At 64.1% G+C, this 11,011-nt stretch overlaps 4 non-coding genes across 4 annotated transcripts; 3 read left to right on the top strand and 1 right to left on the bottom strand.

Moving 5' to 3' along the window:
• Window positions 1-1,905: 1,905 nt before the first annotated feature.
• On the top strand, window positions 1,906-2,069 carry LOC136991714 (U1 spliceosomal RNA). The gene has a single exon (XR_010883926.1). It is a non-coding gene; the product is annotated as a U1 spliceosomal RNA (small nuclear RNA).
• A 2,537-nt stretch (window positions 2,070-4,606) lies between these two features.
• Window positions 4,607-4,770, bottom strand: LOC136991713 (U1 spliceosomal RNA). Its single transcript, XR_010883925.1, has one exon. It is a non-coding gene; the product is annotated as a U1 spliceosomal RNA (small nuclear RNA).
• A 3,399-nt stretch (window positions 4,771-8,169) lies between these two features.
• Window positions 8,170-8,333, top strand: LOC136991712 (U1 spliceosomal RNA). Its single transcript, XR_010883924.1, has one exon. It is a non-coding gene; the product is annotated as a U1 spliceosomal RNA (small nuclear RNA).
• Window positions 8,334-10,651: 2,318 nt separating this feature from the next.
• LOC136991711 (U1 spliceosomal RNA) lies at window positions 10,652-10,815 on the top strand. The gene has a single exon (XR_010883923.1). It is a non-coding gene; the product is annotated as a U1 spliceosomal RNA (small nuclear RNA).
• Window positions 10,816-11,011: the final 196 nt, after the last annotated feature.

Below are 11,011 nucleotides of genomic sequence, written 5' to 3'. Positions count from 1 at the left end.
TTGGCCTCTGTGTCCAAACAGGAGTAGTTTTATACGCCCATGTCCCTGTCAGCGCTGCTGCAAGCAGAGCCATGGGCTGCTCCGGGAAAGCCCTGTGTCCCTGTTGCTGGTCAGGAGCCGGGTGAGGAAGGTCGGGCAGGAGCAAGGCTCGGGAGGAGCTGCACAGGGCCACACAGGGAGGCAGGAGGGCTCCCTCTCCCTCACCTAATGCCAAGTTTGCAGCTGCTGGTGCTGGGTGGCTGGATGAGGAGGCATAGACAGGCCCAGGTGCCCTGAGACTACAGGCAGTCGCAGGAGTGTTGGGGATGTGGGGAAGCACCTGTGGGGTGCAGGGGAAGGAGGCGTGATGGGGTGTCTGTGGGGGTGCGCGGCTGAGCCCCAAGCCGCGGATAGGGGAGAGGAGCCCCCAGGCGCCGCGGGAGGACGGTCACCCCTGTGCCGGGTGCGAGGCCACCTTGGGGCCAAGGGAGAGGCTGCCCCCCTCACCGTGCTGGCCACGGGCCACTGCCTGCAGGGGGGACGTGTGACAGGATGCCGGGAAGGGCCGTGGGGACCAGCGAGATGTCCCTGGGGATGCTGAGGGGAAGGACCGAGGCCAGAACGGGGGGATTGGGGGGCGTTGGGGAGGCCCAAGCGTGGGAAAAGGGCAGAAAGGGGCCGGTCACCTGCAAACAGGCTGGTGAGTGCGTGGCTGTGCCCTCGTCATGGGCCTGCAGGCGGGGGGGGCCCCAAGGACAGCGCTTCCCGGGTGCCGCAGGATGCGCTGGTGCCTCCCACCAGCCGGCAGCCACGCAGGGTGTCCACGGCCCAAGGCGGCGTGCTGCAGAGCCACACAGGAACACAGGGATAAGGAGTGAAGTGACACTGCAGAAACCCCCAACCCTGGTGGAAGCGGGAGAGAATGGAGCGACAGGAAATAGAAACAAAAATCGTGAGGAAATGATGGAGCCTGGCTGGATAAAAAGGCAATTCGACTTGTGGTTGGTCTAAACTGCTGTTTTGGGGGGGGTAACAACGGGGGGAGCTATAAAAGATTATGGCCGCCCTACCCAACGTGGACCCTCCCTGACACCTGGACCGACCCCAGGACCCCCACTGCGAAGCGGATGCCCCCATGGTGGCGCCTCCCTGACCGATGGGGCACCAAGGGGTCAGATATCGTAAGACAGCAACTGAGCTGCGACCCCAAAGCGCGCCTAGAATAAAACTTAGTGCCTGGCTATAGCGAGTTAGGCTGAGAGATTAATCTAAGAGCAAGTGATAACAGCTTGTTGCTTATGGTCGTGTCACACCTGCTCTTTATGGTGCCCCCTTAATTCGCGACCATCCAAAACAATCCCTGGCGCAGCGCGGCGCCCGTCTGCTTGTGAAACGCCATTTCTGACTATTTTGCTGTGCGCTGCGCGGCGACGTCCCTTCCCCCGCTCCAGGCGCGGCCGGGGACCGCCCGGGGAGCCGCGAGGGGGCGGGGCGGAGGCGGGTGGGGCGGGTCTATGCAGATGAGGGCGCGCGGGACGCCGGGAGACATGCACGGGTGCAGGCGCAGCACGGCGGGTGGGGCGGGGCCGTGTCGGTGGGGCGTGTCTAGGCAGATGAGGGGCGCGGGGGCCGCCGGGAGACACGCGCGGGTGCAGGCGCGGCGCAGCGGGCGGGGCGGGGCCGTGTCGGTGGGGGCGTGTCTATGCAGATGAGGGCGCGGGGGCCGCCGGGAGACACGCGCGGGTGCAGGCGCGGCGCAGCGGGCACGCGGGGTGGCGCGCGTCGGGGTGGCGCGGTGGCGGCGCGCGGGGTGTCGGGGCGCGGCGCGTGCGCGCGTGCGGGGCGCGGGGGTGGGGTGTCGGGGGGTGTCCGTGAGGTGTGTGTGTGTGTCGGGGGGTGAGTTTGGGCGCCGGGGGTGGTTGTGGCATACTTACCTGGCAGGGGAGACACCATGATCAGGCAGGTGGTTTTCCCAGGGCGAGGCTCATCCCTTGCACTCCGGGTGTGCTGACCCCTGCGATTTCCCCAAATGCGGGAAACTCGACTGCATAATTTGTGGTAGTGGGGGACTGCGTTCGCGCTCTCCCCTGGCTGTCCTTGTGCAAAGGCAGATAAGACTCTCGGAGTTTTTTCTTTTTCTTGTGTTGTCATCGCTGCCCCGTGGGTGGCGCGTTAGAGTGCGGGTCCCGGAGTCACGGCAGCGCTCGCTCCTCTCCTTCTCCTCTCTCTCTCCCTCCCTCCCCCTCCCCTCCTCTCCTCTCCTCTCTTCCCCCCTCCCCTCCCCCCTTTCCACCTCCCCCCTCCCTCCCTCTCCCCTCTCCCCTCCCTCTCCTCTCCTCCCGTCCCGGGGTGGCAGCGAGCGAGGCAGGGAAGGAGCCTCCACGCCGGCGCCGGGCAGCCTGCTCCAGGGCTCCGCCGCCCTCGCAGCAAAGCACCTTGTTTTCCCTGGCGCTCACACGCACCCTCCTGCCTTGCCGGTCGTGCCGCTGCCTCCCGGCCCGTGGCTGGGCCCCGCTGGGAAGAGCCTGGCCCCGTCCTCTTGACACCCTCCCTTCAGGCATTTCCACGCCTCGATGAGATCCCCCGCAGCCTTCTCGCGCCCAGGCTGCGCGGGCCCAGCTCGCCCAGCCTTTCCTCGTAGCAGAGAGGCTCCAGGCCCTCCATCATCTCAGCAGCCCCCGCTGCACTCGCTCCAGCAGGTCCGTGTCTCTCTCGAACCCGGGAGCCCGGCGCTGGCCCCGCGCTCCAGATGCCACCTCAGCAGGGCTGAGCGCAGGGGCAGCATCACCTCCCTCCGCCTGCTGCCAATGCTCTTCCTCACGCAGCCCAGGAGACCACTGGCCGCCTTGGCCACCAGGGCACAAGGGTGGTGGCTTGTGGTCAACGTGGTGCCCACCAGCGCCCCAGGTCCTGCTGCGCAGAGCTGCTCTCCAGCAGGTCAACCCCCAGCCTGTCCTGGCGCGTGGGGCTCTTCCTCCCTGGGGCAGGACCCTGCCCTTCCCCTTGCTGAGCTGCAGGAGGTTCCTCCCTGCCCAGCTCTCCAGCCTGTCGAGGGCCCTCTCAATGGCAGCACAGCCCTCCGGGAGCTCTGCCATTCAGCCAGGTCTCAATCCACCTCACTGGCCACTCATCCAGCCCACACTTCCTCAGCTTGTCTATGAGGATGTTATGGGAGAGAGTGTCAAAAGCCTTCCTCAAGTCAAGGCAGACAACAGCCACTGCTCTCCCCTCATCTACCCAGCCAGTCATTCCAGTGTAGCAGGCTCTCAGGTTGATTAAGCATGATTTCCCCTTGGTGAAGCCATGCTGACTACTCCTGATCACTTTCTTCTCCTCCACATGCTTGGAGATGGCCTCCACGATGAGCTGCTCCATCACCTTCCAAGGGACGGAGGTGAGGCTGACTGGCCTGTGGTTCCCTGGGTCCTCCTTCCTGCCCTTTTGGAAGACTGGGGAGGACATTGGCTTTTTTCCAGTCCTCAGGCACCTCTCCTCTTCTCCATGACCTTTCCAAGAGGATGGAGAGTGGCCTAGCAATAACATCCGCCAGCTCCCTCAGCACTCATGGCTGCATCCCATCGGGGCCCATGGGTGGGTGTCAAGTTTGCCTGAATGATCTCTAACCTGATCCTCCTCGACCAGGGGAAAGTCTTCCTTTCTCCAGACTTCTCTCTTGCCTCCAGGGTCTGGGAGGCTCCTCCATGCAGGTCTCCTGCCTCCTTGGCTTGACTTCTTACTCATAGGGATGCTCCAATCTTGAGCTTGGAGGAAGGGATGCTTGAATATTAACCAGCTCTCTTGGACCCCCCCTTCCTTCTAGGGCCCCAACCCATGGGATTCCTCCAAGTAGGTCCCTGAAGAGGCCAAAGTTTGCTCTCCTCAAGTCCAGGGTTGCGATCCTACTTAGTGCCCTGCCTCCTCCTCGCAGCATCCTCAACTCCACCATCTCATCGTCACTGCAGCCAAGGCTGCTCCCGACCTTCACATCTCCAGCCAGTCCTTCCTTGTTTGTTGGTACGAGGTCCAGCAGCGCACCTCTCCTCGTTGCCTCCTCCACCACCTGTGCTGCGCGCGGGAGCCCGCTCGCCTCCTGCTCTCGCAGGGTGTCGGAGGCAGGAAACCTCCTTCCCGAGGAGCTCCACGGCATTGCCCGTGCTGGCGCGGAGGGGTCGGCGCTGGCTCAGGAGCTGCGGGGAGGAGCCGGGCTCAGGCGCAGAGCAGCCTGCGGGGCAGGGCGGGGCAGGGCAGGGCGGAGGGGGGATGCGGCCGGCGGGGGCGGCGGGCAGGGAGGCAGAGCGCGGAGCCCCGGCGAAGCCGAGCCCGGCCGCGTCCGGGTGCGCACAGCGCGCGTGGGTGCTGCTGCCGCCATGGGGCGCTGCCGCGTGGGCGCTTGCGAGGGGCCGCGGTGCGGGCGGGGATGAGCTGTGCAGGGCGCTGCCCGGGGCGGGGGAGGGGAGAGGGAGGGGAGAGGAAAAAAGGAGAGGGAGAGAAGAGGGGGAGGAAGAGAAGAGGGAGGAGAGAGAGCGCGGTTGCGGGACTCGCGCTCTGCCGCGCCACCCACAGAACAGCGACGACGACACAGAAAGAAAAGCCCCCAAAATCTCATCTGCCTTTGCACCAGAACAGCCAGGGGAGAGCGCGAACGCAGTCCCCCACTACCACAAATTATGCAGTCGAGTTTCCCGCATTTGGGGAAATCGCAGGGGTCAGCACACCCGGAGTGCAAGGGATGAGCCTCGCCCTGGGAAAACCACCTGCCTGATCATGGTGTCTCCCCTGCCAGGTAAGTATGCCACAACCACCCCCGGCGCCCAAACTCACCCCCCGACACACACACACACCTCACGGACACCCCCCGACACCCCACCCCCGCGCCCCGCACGCGCGCACGCGCCGCGCCCCGACACCCCGCGCGCCGCCACCGCGCCACCCCGACGCGCGCCACCCCGCGTGCCCGCTGCGCCGCGCCTGCACCCGCGCATGTCTCCCGGCGGCCCCCGCGCGCCCTCATCTGCATAGACACGCCCCCACCGACACGGCCCCGCCCCGCCCGCTGCGCCGCGCCTGCACCCGCGCGTGTCTCCCGGCGTCCCGCGCGCCCTCATCTGCATAGACACGCCCCCACCGACACGGCCCCGCCCCGCGCGCCTGGACCAGCGGCCGCGGCAGCGACCCGGGAGCCCCCGGCTCTGCCCTGGCGCCTCGCACGTGCCGACCGGCACGAACACGCGTGTGCACACACACGCACATGCATTCACACAGACACACACGCGTATGCATGCACACGCACATGCGCATGCACACATGCACTCACACACATGCACACACATGTGCACACACATGCACTCACACACATACACGTGCACACACATACATGCACACGCACACACGCACGTATTCCTGGGAGGAATCGCGGGACGTCATCCGAGTACGCAGGGGTGGGGCTAGGAAGGCCAAGGCCCCCCCGGAGTTGGACGTGGCAAGGCAGATCAAGGACAACAAGACGGGCTTCTGTAAATGCAGCCGTAACAAAAGGAAGAGTCGGGGGAACACGGGCTCTGCTGACCAAGGACACAGAGAAGGCAGAGGTCCCGAATGCCTTCGGTGCCTCTGTCTAGTTCTAAGACCGTCCCGCAGGAATTGCAGGCCCTGGAGAGCTGGGAGAAAGTCTGGAGAAAGCAAGACTCTCCCTTGGGGGAGGAGGAGGATCAGGGGAGGCATCACTTAAGCAAACCTGGCAGCCACAAGTCCATCCCTGGGCCCTGATGGGATGCACCCATGCATGCTGACGCAGTGTCAGTGGCCAAAGTCATTGCTAGGCCACTCTCCATCATCTCCCAAAGGTCATGGAGAATAGGAGAGGTGCCTGAAGACTGGAAGAAAGCCAATGTCACTCCTGTCTTCACATTGGGCAAGGAGGAGGACCAAGGGAACTACAGGCTAGTCAGCCTCACCTGCATCCCTTGGAAGGTGATGGAGCAGCTCATCCTGGAGTCCATCTCCAAGCATGTGGAGGACCAGAAGGTGATCAGGAGTAGTCAGCATGGCTTCACCAAGGGGAAATCATGCTTAACCAGCCTGAGAGCCTGCTACGCTGGAATGACTGGCTGGGTAGATGAGGGGAGAGCATTGGCTGTTGTCTGCCTTGACTTCAGCAAGGCTTTTGACATTCTCTCCCATAACATTCTCATAGACAAGCTGAGGAAGTGTGGGTTAGATGAGTGGCCAGTGAGGTGGATTGAGACCTGGCTGAATGGCAGAGCTCAGAGGGTTGTGCTCAGCGGCACAGAGTTTAGTTGGAGGCCTGTAGCTAGCGGTGTCCCCCAGGGTCGTGACTGGGTCCAGTCTTGTTCAACTTATTCCTCAATGACCTGGATGAAGGGACAGAGTGCACCCTCAGCAAGTTTGCTGACGATCCCAAACTGGGAGGAGTGGCCAATACACCAGAGGGCTGTGCTGCCATTCAGAGAGACCTGGACAGGCTGGAGAGGTGGGCGGAGAGGAACCTGCTGAAGTTCAACAAAGGGAAGTGCAGGGTCCTGCACCTAGGGAGGAATAACCCCATGCAGCAGTACAGGTTGGGGGCTGACCTGCTGGAAAGCAGCTCTGCGGAGAAGCACCTGGGAGTGCTGGTGGACACCAAGTTAAGCATGAGGCAGCAATGTGCCCTTGTGGCCAAGAAGGCCAATGGTATCCTGGGGTGCATGAGGAAGAGTGTTGCCAGCAGGTCGAGGGAGGTGATCCTCCCCCTCTCCTCAGCCCTGGTGAGGCCACATCTGGAGTACTGCGTCCAGTTCTGGGCTCCCCAGTACAAGAGGGATGTGGCACTACTGGAGCAAGTCCAGCGAAGGGCTACAAAGATGATGAAGGGACTGGAGCATCTCTCTTATGAGGAAAGGCTGAGAGAGCTGGGCCTGTTTAGCTTGGAGAAGAGAAGGCTGAGAGGAGATCTTATCAACATGTACAAGTATCTGAAGGGAGGGTGTCAAGAGGATGGAGCCAGACTCTTCTCAGTGGTGTCCAGCTACAGGACAAGAGGCAACGGGCTCAAACTGAAACACAGACAGTTCCATCTGAACATGAGGAAAAACTTCTTTACTGTGAGGGTGACAGAGCACTGGAACAGGTTGCCCAGAGAGGTTGTGGAGTCTCTATTTCTGGAGATATTCAAAAGCCGCCTGGACGCGATCCTGTGCAACGTGCTCTAGGTGACCCTGCTTGAGCAGGGGGGTTGGACTAGATGATCTCCAGAGGTCCCTGCCAACCTCAACCGTTCTGTGATTCTGTGATTCTGCATCCCATCAGGGCCCAGGGATGGACTTGTGGCTGCCAGGTTTACTTAAGTGATGCCTCCCTCGATCCTCCTCCTCCCCCAAGGGAGAGTCTTGCTTTCTCCAGACTTTCTCCCAGCTCTCCAGGGCGTGCGATTCCTGCGGGACGGTCTTAGCACTAAAGATGGAGGCACCGAAGGCATTCAGGACCTCTGCCTTCTCTGTGTCCTTGGTCAGCAGGGCCCGCATTCCCCCGACTCTTCCTTTTGTTACGGCTGCATTTACAGAAGCCCGTCTCGTTGTCCTTGACATGCCTCGCCACGTTCAGCTGCAGGGGGGCCTTGGCCTTCCTAGCCCCACCCCTGCGTACTCGGATGATGTCCTGTGATTCCTCCCAGGAATATGTGTGCATGTGTGTGCGCGTGCATATATGTGCATGTGCGTGCGTGCATGTGCATACATGTGTGCATGTGTGCGTGAGTGCATGTGCATACACATAGTCATGTGAGTGCATGTGTGCATACGTGTGTGCATGTGCATGTGTGTGTGAATGCATGTGCATGTGTGTGCACACGCATGTTCGTGCCGGTCGGTGCATGCGAGGCGCCAGGGCAGAGCCGGGGGCTCCCGGGTCGCTGCCGCGGCCGCTGGTCTGGGCGTGGGGGGCGGGGCCGTGTCGGTGGGGGCGTGTCTATGCAGATGAGGGCGCGCGGGGGCCGCCGGGAGACACGCGCGGGTGCAGGCGCGGCGCAGCGGGCACGCGGGGTGGTGCGCGTAGGGGTGGCGCGGTGGCGGCGCGCGGGGTGTCGGGGCGCGGCGCGTGCGCGCGTGCGGGGCGCGGGGGTGGGGTGTCGGGGGGTGTCCGTGAGGTGTGTGTGTGTGTCGGGGGGTGAGTTTGTGCGCCGGGGGTGGTTGTGGCATACTTACCTGGCAGGGGAGACACCATGATCAGGCAGGTGGTTTTCCCAGGGCGAGGCTCATCCCTTGCACTCCGGGTGTGCTGACCCCTGCGATTTCCCCAAATGCGGGAAACTCGACTGCATAATTTGTGGTAGTGGGGGACTGCGTTCGCGCTCTCCCCTGGCTGTTCTGGTGCAAAGGCAGATGAGACTCTCGGAGTTTTTTCTTTTTCTTGTGTTGTCATCGCTGTCCCGTGGGTGGCGCGTTAGAGCGCGGGTCCCGGAGTCACGGCAGCGCTCGCTCCTCTCCCTCTCCTCTTCCTCTTCCTCTCTCTCTCTCCCCTCTCCTCTCCTCTCTTCCCCCCTCCCCTCCCCCCTTTCCACCTCCCCCCTCCCTCCCTCTCCCCTCCCTCTCCTCTCCTCCCGTCCCGGGGCGGCAGCGAGCGAGGCAGGGAAGGAACCTCCACGCCGGCGCCGGGCAGCCTGCTCCAGGGCTCCGCCGCCCTCGCAGCAAAGCACCTTGTTTTTCCTGGCGCTCACACGCACCCTCCTGCCTTGCCGGTCGTGCCGCTGCCTCCCGGCCCGTGGCTGGGCCCCACTGGGAAGAGCCTGGCCCCGTCCTCTTGACACCCTCCCTTCAGGCATTTCCATGCCTCGATGAGATCCCCCGCAGCCTTCTCGCGCCCAGGCTGTGCAGGCCCAGCTCGCCCAGCCTTTCCTCGTAGCAGAGAGGCTCCAGGCCCTCCATCATCTCAGCAGCCCCGTGTCTCTCTTGAACCCGGGAGCCCAGCGCTGGCCCCGCGCTCCAGATGCCACCTCAGCAGGGCTGAGCGCAGGGGCAGCATCACCTCCCTCCGCCTGCTGCCAATGCTCTTCCTCACGCAGCCCAGGAGACCACTGGCCGCCTTGGCCACCAGGGCACAAGGGTGGTGGCTCGTGGTCAACGTGGTGCCCACCAGCGCCCCAGGTCCTGCTGTGCAGAGCTGCTCTCCAGCAGGTCAACCCCCAACCTGTACTGCTGCATGGGGCTCTTCCTCCCCGGGGCAGGACCCTGCCCTTCCCCTTGCTGAGCTGCAGGAGGTTCCTCCCTGCCCAGCTCTCCAGCCTGTCGAGGGCCCTCTCAATGGCAGCACAGCCCTCCGGGGCATCGGCCACTCCTCCCCCCAGGTTTGTATCATCTTCAAGCTTCCTAAGGGTGCATTTGTTCCCATCATCCAGGTCACTGCTATAGATGTTAAACAGTTCTGGCCCCAGCACCCACCCCTGGGGGACACCGCTAGTGACAGGCCTCCAGCTGGACTTTGTGCCGCTGATCACAACTCTCAGAGCCCGGCAGCGCAGCTGGTTTTCCGTCCACCTCACTGTCCACTCATCTAGCCCACGCTTCCTGAGCTTGCTGAGGAGGATGTTATGGGAGACAGTGTCAAAAGCCTTGCTGAAGTCGAGATAAACAGCACCTGCTGCTCTCCCTGCACCCCCCCAGGTGCTCATCTCCCTGTGGAAGGCTGTCAGGGTGGCTGAGCAGGATTTCCCCTTGGTGAGTCTGTGCTGGCCTCTCCCCATCACCTTCTTGTCCTTCAGGTGTGTGGTGGCGGTAGCCAGGATGAGCTGCTCCATCACCTTCCCAGGGGTTGAGGTGAGGCCTGCAGTTCCCCGGATCCTTCTTGCCCTTCCTGAGGACGGGGGTGACATTGGCTCTCCTCCAGCCCCAGGAACCTCTCCCGACTGCCACGACCTTTCAAGGATAACCGAGAGCGGCCTTGCAGGGACATCAGCCGGCTCCCTCGGCGCTGGCGGCTGCGTCGCGCCAGGGCACGGGGACTTGTGCACCTCCAATGGGTTGAAGCGTTCCCGGCCAGGCGCTCTGCAGCAGAGGCCCCACAGGGGCACCACGAGCTCTGCCCGCTGGCCCTGCCCAGCTCGCCCGGGCCCCTCACCATCCCCGGCAGCACCCGCGTCCCCGCTGCTCCCACGCGGGGCGGCAGCTGCCCTCGCGTCTGTACCGGCCGTGCTGCCCGCAGCACCCTTGTCCCTGCAGCGAGGCGCCGCCGCCGGGCGCTGTCCCGTCTGTGCGGGTGCCGCGAGCACAGCCTGCACCCGGCGCGGCGCCGGCGGGAGGACCAGCCGGGGCAGGGGCGGGGCCCTGTCGGTAGGGGCGGGGCCGTGTCGGTGGGGGCGCGTTTATGCAGATGAGGGCGCGCGGGACGCCGGGAGACATGCACGGGTGCAGGCGCAGCACGGCGGGCGGGGCGGGGCCGTGTCGGTGGGGGCGTGTCTATGCAGATGAGGGGCGCGGGGGCCGCCGGGAGACACGCGCGGGTGCAGGCGCGGCGCAGCGGGCACGCGGGGTGGCGCGCGTCGGGGTGGCGCGGTGGCGGCGCGCGGGGTGTCGGGGCGCGGCGCGTGCGCGCGTGCGGGGCGCGGGGGTGGGGTGTCGGGGGGTGTCCGTGAGGTGTGTGTGTGTGTCGGGGGGTGAGTTTGTGCGCCGGGGGTGGTTGTGGCATACTTACCTGGCAGGGGAGACACCATGATCAGGCAGGTGGTTTTCCCAGGGCGAGGCTCATCCCTTGCACTCCGGGTGTGCTGACCCCTGCGATTTCCCCAAATGCGGGAAACTCGACTGCATAATTTGTGGTAGTGGGGGACTGCGTTCGCGCTCTCCCCTGGTTTCTCGTTGTCTGAAAAAAAGAAGAAGAAAAAGGTAGTTGTAGTTTTATGCAGACTTCCCCAGCAGCGTGGTCTGCGACCCAGTCACCCTGCTCTCCACGGGTGCAGCACCCGCCTCCGCCCCCGCGTGGCGGTATCTCCCGGTGTGCGAGGTCCCCTGGGCCCCGGCACCTGCCCGTGATTCCGCGAATCCCG

Source organism: Apteryx mantelli, chromosome 3 (genome assembly GCF_036417845.1).
Source record: "Apteryx mantelli isolate bAptMan1 chromosome 3, bAptMan1.hap1, whole genome shotgun sequence".
Lineage (NCBI taxonomy): Eukaryota > Metazoa > Chordata > Aves > Apterygiformes > Apterygidae > Apteryx > Apteryx mantelli.
Note: the sequence above shows the minus strand (reverse complement) of the source record. Positions and strands in the feature narration are given on the sequence as shown.